This window comes from Eurosta solidaginis, chromosome 5 (genome assembly GCF_040869045.1).
Source record: "Eurosta solidaginis isolate ZX-2024a chromosome 5, ASM4086904v1, whole genome shotgun sequence".
Classification (NCBI taxonomy): Eukaryota; Metazoa; Arthropoda; class Insecta; order Diptera; family Tephritidae; genus Eurosta; species Eurosta solidaginis.
The window spans coordinates 240,376,315-240,388,882 of NC_090323.1; positions in this window are offsets into that span (position 1 = coordinate 240,376,315).

A 12,568-nucleotide genomic window follows, 5' to 3' on the forward strand; every position below is an offset into this window, starting at 1 on the left:
GGACCACGCCCACTTTTATATAAGAGATTTTTAAAAGGGTCGTGGACGAATAAAATAAGTTATATATTTCCAAAGAAGAGCTTTATATCAATGGAATTTCATTTCCCAAGTGGATTTATAACAATAAATAGGTAAAACTTCAAATTTTAAAAAATGGGCGTGGCACTGTCCCTTTTATGGCTAAGCAATTTTCTATGTTACGGAAGCCATAACTCTACGAAAAATTAGTTCAGAATCGAACCACATGTATATGTATTATTGCGCAGCCTTGTAACACTTTTAACCACACAAAACAAACAAAAAAAGCTTTCAAGTGTACAGCGGGGTATGTAATGTTCGGTTTCACCCGAACTAAGACTTCCTTACTTGTTTTTCTTTTCTTGCCCTTCCTTTTCTTGATTTTCCGTGACGGCCGCCGTAGTGTGTTGGTAGCGTGCTCTGCCTACCACACCGACGATCCTGGCGGCAATTGGCAAACACTCCGAGTTATTTCTATTTCGGTGTCGGCGTAAAAAACATGTAGGCCCCGTCCCAGTAATTTGTACGAAAAAATTAAAAGGAGCACGACGTAAATTGGAAGAGAAGCTCGACCTAAATTCTCTTCGAATTTTTGTATATCGCGGCTTGGATTTTTATTTATTTTTTCCGTCATTCCTCCACAACACAGCATGCGTACACCAAAGGCAAGTCGGTAGACACCGCATTGCATAGGGTGGTAATAAGCATAGAGAAATCCCTGGAATATAAGCAGTATGCTCTAGGAGTCTTCTTGGACATTGCCGGGGCTTTCAATAATGTTGCAAAATGGGCGATTATGGATGGTCTTAATTACATTAAAGTACATCCTGCCTTAATCAGATGGATCGGCTGCATGTTAAATTGCAGAAAGATTACATCACAATGGGAATTGTACGAGGCCACGAAATCAGTGGACAGGGGCACGCCGCAGGGAGGGGTGCTATCACCTCTGCTGTGGACACTGGTCATCAACCAACTGCTCAGGCAATTCGACCGTAGGGACCCGTAAAACTTACGGCTTACGCAGATGACGTTGCAATTGTCATAAGTGGAAAATGCCTGCCAACGATTAGTTCTTTGATGGATCGGGCGCTTCGGGATATTCATACCTGGGCATCTAATGTCGGGCTGAAAGTCAATGCGGAGAAGACGGATATGGTCTTGTTTACAAAGAGGTACAAGGTCCCAAATTGGACCAGGCCTAAGTTAGGAGCGGTGACCTTACAGGAGAAACCTTGCACAAAATATCTAGGAATCATCCTAGACAGTAAGCTGTCATGGAAGCTCAACTTGTAGGAGAGGGTCAAGAAGGTCTCAACGGCACTCTATGCATGTAAAAGAATGCTGGGGTGTACGTGGGGCCTATCGCCCTCTCTTTCTCATTGGGTTTTTACAGCGATTGTAAGCCCTATTCTATACTATGGAGTTCTTGTTTGGTGGAAAGCCACACAAAAAACAACCTACCTCAAAAAATTAGAGGGGGTATGCAGACTATCGATGCTTTGCATTACGGGAGCCCTGAAAACAACCCCGGCGGCTGCACTGTATGCCATTCTGCACATTCCACCTGTAGACCTGGTAGCAAAGAACAAAGCGTTAACGACCGCAACCAGGCTCGATGCTTCGGGGCAGCTTGAGCGCCGACCATATGGCCATAGTAGTATAGCGTCCTCAGTCACAAGACGAACAGACTACATGATTCCCTACCTGCACTTTGAGGGAGATATTAAGGCCACAATAGAGGTGGACGGTTGGCGCAAGGGTGCGCAAATGGCGGACGAGGCGATACATGTGTACACCGATGGTTCCAAAATAGTGGAAGGAGTAGGGTCTGCGGTATACTGCGCTGATCCGGAATTAAGCAGATCCTACAGGCTGCCGGATTACTGTAGCGTTTTCCAAGCGGAAATATTAGCCGTAACCAAAGCAGTAGAAACCCTGGAAGAGAATAGCTTAAGTTGCAACCGTGTTAACTTTTATATTGACAGTCAAGCAGCAATTAAGGCAATAATCTCGCATAGCACAGCATCTAAATGCGTGTTAGAGTGTAAGCAGTCTCTGGAGAGAATCGGGACAGGGAGAAGCATACATATATATTGGGTCCCAGGGCATATGGGAATAGATGGGAATGAAAAAGCGGACGAATTAGCTAAAAAGGGCGCATCCCTTGAAGCTTGCTCCGTAGACGTCCCAATTAGATTGGGCGAGATTAAGCGAATGCGAGAGGTGCACATGGTCGACCAAGCAAAAAAGGCGTGGGTTCAAGCGCGGGGCTGTAAAGTGTCGAAGATTATGTGTAGGTCTTACAACCTTAGACTAACACAGTTGCTTCTATCATTAAAAAGAGAGGACTGTAGACTCATGACGGGTATTCTGACTGGACACTGCCTTCTGGCGTCACATGCCTTTAAATTAGGCTTGGTCAGTGATAGCAGGTGTAGGAAGTGCGGGTTGGAGGAGGAAACGATCGAGCACGTTCTGTGCCCGTGCCCTGCACTTGCCAGGCTAAGACTCCAGCTATTAGGAGTGATACAGCTGTCAGATCTAGAAGCAGCAAGTGGCTTAAGTCCTAGGAAGCTTCTAGTATTTGCCAAGAGGACGGAGTTATTTTATAACATAGGTCCTGGTTTTTGATAGGGTTTTTCAGTTTGGTCGTTAAAACAAACTTCTGGTAACACTACGGACTCAATCAGTCTATGTGAGGTCCTCATGGACCGGCCAGTTCAACCTACCTACCTCCGTCATTCCGGCATAACGCATAAACCGGTTTGTCTGCAAATCAAGTTTGACAAGGGATGACGTAAAATCTTTTCAATATACATACATTAATATTCTACACTGCCGGAAAATCTACAAAACGAAGTTTGCTTTGTGTTGTGACTATACTTCCGCTTACAGTATACCACCACCACATACTACGCCTACACTTACACTAACATTGCGCTTACGTTCTTGATTCCCTCGTGAGAAGAAGGGTTCAAATATCACAACAACTTTTCCTTTGAGCCCAGGACCATCGGCGTGGTAAGCGAGTTCGATGCGCTAATGAAAATAACGGTACCATTGTTTTATAGTTAAGCCGGAAAGTATATACCATAGATTTATATATAGCAAGGATATGTTAATGGTAAACAATTTATGAACCGTGAAGAAAACAATTTTTTTTTAATTTCGGCTTTAATTTGTTTTTATTTAGTTCAGTTAATTTTTTCTGTTTTTTTTTTTTTAATTTCTTAGCATAGTTTTTTTAGCTTTCTCTTTTTGTTTTGTTTTGAATATATTCACATTTTCATCCATGGTTCAACTATGTAGTTGGCTCATCTCAACAGCAATAACATACTTTTTTCAGATTGTCAAAATCTGCGTATTGGTGTTAGGCGAATGGAATGGAGAGAAAACATAAAACTTTGCTGAGTTTATTTATAAGAGCTTTTTTGGTCGTTCAATTTAAAGCAAAAACTTTAGTTTTTCTTTTTTTCTCCGACGCGTTTCGACACGTTATTGTGTCTTCTTCAGGGAGACTATGTATTTATTTTGACAAGAAACATAATTTGAAAAACTTTGCAATTCTTGTGTGCAGTGGAAAAATAATGCGCCAAATTAGATGCATTTACTAAAAACATAACTTAAAGTGATGTGAAACTATTTTTTTGTTTTTTTTTTAAATTGATCACCTCAACAGTTAATAATTATCAATGTATTGGTTACATTTTGCGTTTGCAATCTCCTTTTGACAATCTCTATGCCAGTGAAATTAAAAAAATAAAATCAGCTGATGAGATGACTCAACCATATAATTGAGCCACGGTTTTCATCATAATTGAATAGTTTTTAACATTATTATTTTATTAACTTAATTCTATGTATTTTGTTGCATGTGGCTTACAAGGACAGTAATATTTTACAAACTATTACATACAATTAAAAGTTTTGATGCTTTGCTTTTTTTTTTTTTTTGTTTTTTAATTACCACGAATTTAATGCGAATTACAGTTGAACGAGTTTTGTCTTAAATTTATTAGCCCTAATGAAACATAAGCGATAATTAACTACATTCTAAATTCATTTACATACATATTAGCAGCCCTATTACAATTGTCGATTGTCGAGCTCTGCGAAGATTAGTTAAACGAGTAATATATCACAATGCTTGAATCGCCTTTCGTGAAAGCGACAGCTGATAGTCGAAATAATGAAGGAAAGTTCAATAGAGGTTGGCAGTCAATTTGCTCAACAATCGATAATTGTAATAGTGGTAAGTGTAATTTATGTGTTTTTAAGTGTTTATGAATTGGTTTACAAATTTTGTGTGTTACTTGCGTGTGAATAATGTAGTATGTGATAAAAATAGTTTGCTAATTTCATTATAAAATAAAAAATATTTTTATTTTTTAAAAATTATAAAATTTATATTAATTGCATATCAAAACCTTAATCTGCTTTTGTTCGTAGCGTATGTATGTGCTCTATGTACATATGATATTTTTTTATGCACTGTGTTATAATAATTGGAATGTTATTATTGTATGTATGCGAATATAAGTTTTTTAAATAAAATAGCATTGTTTTGCATCTGCAAACGAAATCACATATTTAGTTGTATGTATGTACAAGGATGTGGGATTTTTGAAAATAAATATATAAATATGTACAAATGGCATTAAAATCAAGTCATATCTGTACCTAAACTAGAGACCGCATCAAACAATTACACCGGCACACAAGAAAAGAATTGATCCGTATACGGGACTGCTGTTTACCGTTTCTCTTCTGAAAAAAGTAAATCCAGCAGGCTTTCAGATCACCGCAGTGTCTTTCAGTTTCAATTGTAGCCGTGAAGAAATCAGCAGAAATTCTTCACGAAGCTTGCTTTAGCCGCAGTCGCATCAATATAGGTTTATATCGATAGTTATGCGGCGATCAAGATAATAAACTTACACAGTACTTCATCAAGAAGTGTCCTGGAATGCAAAGAAGCATTGGAAGGACTTCGTGGGGCTGCAATACTTCTAAGATTATGTGCAAATTCTATGACGTTATATTTCTATATGGACCAATTTCTGATATTTGTGTTTGCTGGGTTGAGCACATATGGTCAAAAATGATATGTACAACCTTCTTCCATGTCATTCCGCCGAGAGATTAATGGGGAAGAGGCCTCATCTGTGACAGGGGACCAGTTAACTTGTTCATGGATGGATCGAGGCTGTACGGAAGGATTGGTGTGTGGGGGGGGGTCTTTAATAAAGAGCTAAATCTAAGCCACAAGTTCAAGTTGGCCAATCACTGCACCGTCTTCAAAGCATCAAGGCCTTGAGTTCAAATATTGTGCGATCGAGGTTGGTCGGGGACTGCTTGACCTCGCTTGCGATTGCATTGCACTATTTTATGATTAAGATTATCTAGCTCTCGGGCAATCATAAAGCGGATCTCTTAGCCGGCATCGGTACAATTGAACTGGATCAAGATAGCTGTACCGATTTCGAGATTCCGCTAGCCACCTGTGGTCTGCTCCAGCATAGATCTCTCTTTAGAAAAAAAATAAAGCCCGCGGCCGTTATTTCCTTTTATGGTGGGAGTTGTTTCCTTCTCTTAAGAGAAATAACGCCCTCAGCCGTTATTGCGAATTTCTGATGGGCGTTATTTCTTAAAAAAAAAAAAACGCCCACGCGCGTTATGGCACTGCACCATTAAAGAGCATAATTAAATTTTTTTTCAGCTCAAGGTACAATAAACCGACCAATTTGGAAAGTAATTCACTATACTGCTTGGACCAGTGATCCGTAAAAACCACCTAATTTACCATTGATAGATAGGCTTTGGTGGACCCCATGAAAGAGGGACTTATTATCTATGAATTTTTTTTAGGATTTGAAAGAAAAATATAAGCTTTCGCATGCCAATCCCTTTCAAATCGAGTAACAAAACAAGGGAGATTTTGCTACCATATTAGTGCTACTGTCCACCCTGCATTTACTTAGCTGACTCGAGGCCCTTCTTTAGGGGAGCAGACTACAGGGGTACTTCGTACTTCTAAAAGCCATCTACATTCGTTTCAGTGCTTCCCATGTACGCGCTAGGAGGTCCGCGTGACAGTTGCCATGTCTATTTCTATGTCCCAGATAATATTAAAAAGTTCGACACAATCGCAAGTAAGGTCACGCATTCCTATACCATCCACCAATGCATCACAGTTGAACTGAGAGCTTTTATAGCCGCTTGGTTATTGAAGTAGATATTTATTGCTCTAACCGTAATATTACTAGACAGCATTTCACCAACTGTAGCCTTCATTGCACAATCTATTTAAGGTAGACGCTGCAGTAATAAGGCAATTTCAACTTGTGTCTTGATGATGAAGTCAAGATTGGTAATAACGCTGCAATGAACAAGATAGGAAATCTCATAGCATATGACATGAAGTGTGCTAAGTGACCGAGCCGCAGCCGGCTTACCCGCAACATCCCCTAGATTATTTGCAGCATCTCATTAAATGCCAAGGTAGGTGTTGTTTTTAGAACGCCGCTGACACTAACTAGCGCTATACGTTATACCGACACGGACATTTGGTAATACTCGCCGTGTAAAGTGCGTCGCATTATACCACTATCCCATAGAGCAAGACTGCCATTTCATAAAGCCTGTGTACTAACTTTGACGAGAGTTCGCAGCTCTTACCAGGGCCGCCTAGCAGCAGTACAAGGCAACCGAAGCGTTTCTAGCCCTATCCTCCACACTTGCTCTGCTTGGACAGTGTTATGTTTAACAAAATCCCCAGGAATTTAATCCTATCAGAAAGTGCCAACAGATAGCCCTGCAAAATATAGCGCAAAGTGTCTAGAAATTTACCTATGACAATGATTACCAGGTCATCCGCATAGCACAATCGGTGACCATTGCCTTCTAGCTCCACCAGAAGCTCGTTTATTATCAGAATTAAGTGTAGAGGATATAGCGCAGAGAGTGACATCCCCCAGTTAAATCGATAATTGTTAATATTTTGTCGTACAAATCGCAAAAATCTACTGTGAATTCACGAAAACTAACAAAATGCACTTAACTGACAGAGAAGGGCCCATTACTCATACTTAGCATTGACTTCACTTGACTTGAGAACTGTCACTTACAGTTCTGTTAAATGATCATTGCATGTTACTGATTACTCAAAACTTGGTAACACTTAAAGCGGGAGTCATTGGTGCCGTATGTCGTATCACTGTAGTCGTATCCCTAACGTAATCAGCTGTTTATCGTTGCGACGGTAAACCAAAAACCAATTGGTTGGCTACGATACGGTTACGACCTTAGCGGCACCAATAATCGATTGCATTGATTCCCATAAGGTTGGTCGAATCAGCCGTTATAAGGTTACCGATAAAGCGCCAATGTCTGCAGCTTAACTTGACTTAGAAGTCTGTTGACATTTTGAGATGCCATTTATTTGTTTCCATTTTATTTTGGCATTTTGTCATACAAATTGACATTTATTTAAAAATAAATTTCAAACCTGATTATGATGCCAGATTGTATGCGCAAAGTGGAGTATAATCGTGACTAAGTTGCCAAGTTTACGCCAAGTCAAGTCAAGTCTATGCTAAGTATCAGTAATGGGCCCTAAAATGTCGATAACTTATAGGTACGTGACTAACTGAACATGATGAAAGCGGCCCTCAGAGGGTTAAGCGTCAATTAAGTAATAGCTTCGACATATAAGCAGATTCTCATATAGATGAGTTTAACACAAGCTTATGCAGTATGAGTAGATTGCACGTATTTTTATGGAGAACGGTAGAATGAGCGACACTGGCGCCATCTGATATTGAAAAGTAGCCATCTCCCAAATTTTGTTCCAAGCAAATCATAAGAAGAAGAATGCTACATTTGCTTGGCTAAGGGTGTTGGCACACTTTGCAAGTGAATTTATTTTTCCCACTGGTTGGTACATTTTCTAACATTTTTCGCAATTAAAAACTGCAATATAACAATCGATTAAGACACAAAATATGTTAGCAAGTATTTTTGTTGTATGGGGAGAATATTTATAACAGTGCTTCTCGAAATTTTGTCTGTGAAAGGGCAAGGCGTAATAAACTTAAATTGCCAAGTCTGAGTTTCCTTCATATTTACAAACGCAACATCTTGGTTGATTGTGGCGATGCTATTGTAATTCATAAGCTTGTGTTAAACGCATCTATATGAAAAATGTCATTGTGCTGCGGCCTTAAGTAAGAGTGCGTGTTTGTGTATATGCATGTATATGTATATGTATATGTACATATGTGGATGTTTTAAAGTATTATATTGCATATAGATTTTTTTTTTGACACACAGTTTTTAAGGTAACAATTTTTGTTTTGCTTTTTAATTTCTATTCGTTCAATTCATTGATATGTTTCTAAGAGGCTATGTAATGCATGCTTACAATGGCTTTTAACTGTACATCAATTCATTTTTCAATTTTATGTATGTACATATATGTATACGGGGTATTCCATCCCATTTCGACCAATTTTGAACCTAACCCCTTTAGAATTGGCTGAAAGTTTTTCTTCTTTTTCTAGCTTACGAAAGACGTTTTTCAGAAGTTTTTCAAATTTTTTCATCCAACTCAAAAAAAGTTATGAATTTAAAAAAAAAACCCCGTTTTTGTTTTCAAAATGCTATAACTTTTTCAAAAATTGACCGTTTGGGATCTTTTTTTCTAAAAATTTGTTTTTAAATGTACTTTTCGGAAAAAATTAAAAAAAATTTTTATAGTTTGTTTTTTTGTACATTTTTAGTTTTTCTAGATTTTTCGAATTTCGGCCTTTTTTTCTCATAAAAAAAAATTAAAATTTTTTTTGTATTTTTTCCGAAAAGTACATTTCCTTTTTTCAAAATATTTAAAACTTATTTTGAGTTGGAAAACGGTGTTTTTTTCAAAATGCTAAAACTTTTTCAAAAATTGACCGTTTGGGATCATTTTTTTTTTTAATATGTTTTTAAATTAACTTTTCGGAAAAAAATACAAAAAAAAATTTAAAGTTTTTTTTTCAATTAAATAAAAAAAAAAATTCTCGGCCCACTCCGGGATTAGTGGGGATGATTGCAGAATTGATTGAAGTTTTTTATGAGAAAAAAAGGGCGAAATTCGAAAAATCTAGAAAAACTGAAAAATTACAAAAAAGAACTTTAACAATTTTTTTGAATTTTTTCCGAAAAGTACATTTAAAAACAAATATTTAAAAAAAAAAGAACCCAAACGGTCAATTTGTGAAAAAGTTATAGTATTTTGAAAACAAAAACGGTATTTTTTTAAAAATTCATAACTTTTTTTGAGTTGGATGAAAAAATTTCAAAAACTTCTGAAAAACGTCTTTCGTAAGCTAGAAAAAGAAGAAAAACTTTCAGCCAATTCTAAAGGGGTCGGGTTCAAAATTGGACGAAATGGGATGAAATACCCCATATATTTCCGTAATCGCTTTGAACAATTTTATATTGCAAATTCATGAACTTTTTACATTAAAGTCTTAAGAATTAATTGTTTATTGTGTAAGTGAATGGTGTGTTTTTGTATTTTTTTATACATAAATTAATTTAGAAAAATGTTGTGTTATTGTATTTGTGTAATGTTTTTTTTCTGTTTCTTATGTTAATTTCCATAGTTTCGTTTTTATTCTTGAATTAAATTTTATTGGACAAATATTTCTTTAAGTAATAAATGCGTTTAATTTGTATTAAATTTTATGTCTGTTTGTCTGTCAGTTTGCTATTTTTATTCCTCAGTTGTAATTTCTGTTTTTAAATTTATTTTCTAAGCTTTTTTTCGCTTGCCTGATTGCAATTGTTTGTAAGCAAAAACAAGAAATGCGTTGCGCCTTTTTTTATTTAGAATACGTACGTACTTTTGTAAATTTTGCCTATGTATATATTTATATATATATATTTTTTTGTAAATAAGCTTACAAATTGGTAAATATTTTTTTCTGCATAAATATTTTTTTTTTTTTTTATAATATTCTTTGAATTTTATTTTGTTTTATTAAGATTTATGCATGAAGTTGTAAAAATATGAAATGTGCTAGCATTTTTATTTGTTTATTTACTTTAATATATGCAGGTAAGCTTTAACGTTTTTTTTTGTTTGTATTCATGCTTGCAAGGTACTGTTTGTGTACTTCAGTGTTCTTCAAAATGTATAAATTAAAAAGTAAAAACTAAAAATTTAATTAATAAATGATCGATTTAATAAAAATTAAAACAGTAATTATTTAGCATATTGCAAAAATTTATTAGACCACAAATCTGTTGTTTTGGTGTAAAAATGATGAAGTTAAATCATACCGTGCGGGCAATCCATAAAACGGAAATTATAAAGAGTTATTCAAAAAGTTCTGTTTTAATTTTGCATTTGCTCCCTTAATAAGGGAGTTCAGGGAATTGTGCAAATGGTCTGGCATTATTGCATTGCAAACTTGTGTAGCATATTTTCACCACACATACACAAACAAAATACACGGTTCTGCATTTGCTACGTCATGGCAAATACGCAACATAAAAAACCGCAGTTTATTTTTCAATTTTGAATAGCAAATCAACAACTTGCAAAACAAAACAAAATATGCAAGGAAAAATTGGTTTTGAAAAAAGTTGTTCACGGTCCTTGCTTTCCTTTGCTATAGCAACGTTTCCAAAATGAAATACACAAAATTCTAAACTCCCTTATTATTTTGTTGAAAATTTAACGCAGTTGCGTAGGCTAGTGAGAAAACTTTAGAAAGAATAATTTTTGAAATTATTTCTAAACATTTGTTTTTAACATCGTTCTCTCTAATAAAGTGCTTGATGCAAAAAAGAAAATAAGTAAGGATATTTTATATCCTACCAAATTAGTTTTTCTTTCTGTGTATAGCATTCACATCAAAATATATAGACATTTTAAGAAGCATATAACCAATCAAGTCGAAGATCTCAAAAACTAATGTAAGATGTACACGTGGCGTGGCTTCATAGACGCATACAAAATACGTCCCAAGATTTGTCTACTTTCAAGCATTGCCGGAAAGATATTAAATTCAATTTATTACACACTTAGGCCCGGTTTTTCAGTACAAGTTCAATTCAGTTTGTCAGTTAAATTACAGTAAAAATTTATTCTGCAGTTTTTCAGTCTATTTTAACTGAAGTTTAAGCTGAGCCTAAGCGGCCGATCTGGCAGGGTTAAACTCTAGCTAACCCATCGGTGATTTGCTTTCGTTCGAAATGGCGTCGAATATACCCAACAAGCATTTGGGCTTGAGTACCATTAGAGATCATGTTGATAACTAGCATATCTCAGTCTTCAATCTCAATCCCTTTAATCTCAAGAGTTGTTACGAAACAGTGGATCAACTTGAGAAACATAGTGCACTCGGCAAAAGAGGGAATTTTTTATAAAGCGAAAAATGCTATTAATTAAGTTGACTGGACTCAAGTGTAAGATTCCTACACTACAGTATTTCCTTGAAAATAAAATAAAATATATATGACTTATTTTTCATAAATAACGCTTCATTACTGCTATCAATCAGGTGTTTGCTTTGGTGGTACCACCCTGGAGATTTTTTTCAACTTCACCTCAACTCGATATCCAATGTAGGGTATAAACTGGAGAAACGTGTTGAATATTCATTTGAGAACTGTGCATTTCTAAAAATTTCTCAAAGGTTGAATAATAATTTGATAATGCTAATGACGTTGTAGATCAACTCGAGAACTATAAATATTACAAAATTTCTCAAAGGTTCAATATCAACTTGAGGACTATATGGTCTAAGAATAATGATGTTGGATATCACCTCCGGAACTAGTACAAAAAAGCCTACCCCAAAGGCGGCCTTAAACTGTGACTGAAAAAGTTCTCAGTAGTTTAACTGGAGTTTAAATTTGATTAGAGTTTAAGCAAACTTAGTTTGAGCTTAGCTTAACCAACTACTGCGAAACCGGGCCTTAAGCCTTTTAATCGCATCAACAATGTCTAACCAAGCTTTTTTGGTGTTAAATGCTCTTTCTCACTTATAAAGTATACACATCACGCACTTTTATGATCTAATATTAGCATTTTCTAACTAAATAAATGTGTCGATATCAAAGCGTACAGATCTATTATGCTTTATTCAATACGCGTCTATGAAGCTACGTCTCGTGTGCATCTTCTCTAAAGCTGATTTCACAATTTAAATCAGCACTACCATAAAATACACAGCCCTACAGTTTTTTGCGGCCTAAAATGTTAAAATCCTTTTCGACAGGATATTCCGCGTCGGGTTCGAATCTGATTTTCAAAATTTTTGCTTCGCTCTAGTTTTCGCGTTATTTGGGCTAAAAGATGCGTAAAAGCGCTTATTCGGGCAATTTTGAATTCATGTGTAGCAATAAGTTTTTGAACTTATTAAGAAAACAATCAAAAATGAGCGGGGGTTAGTCCTAATACTATCCCGAAATAGTGCCAAAAAAATAATGCCAAATATATTTTGAAATAGCCTCGAAAGAATATAGTTCTAAATAATCCAAAGAAAGTCGTAAAATTATC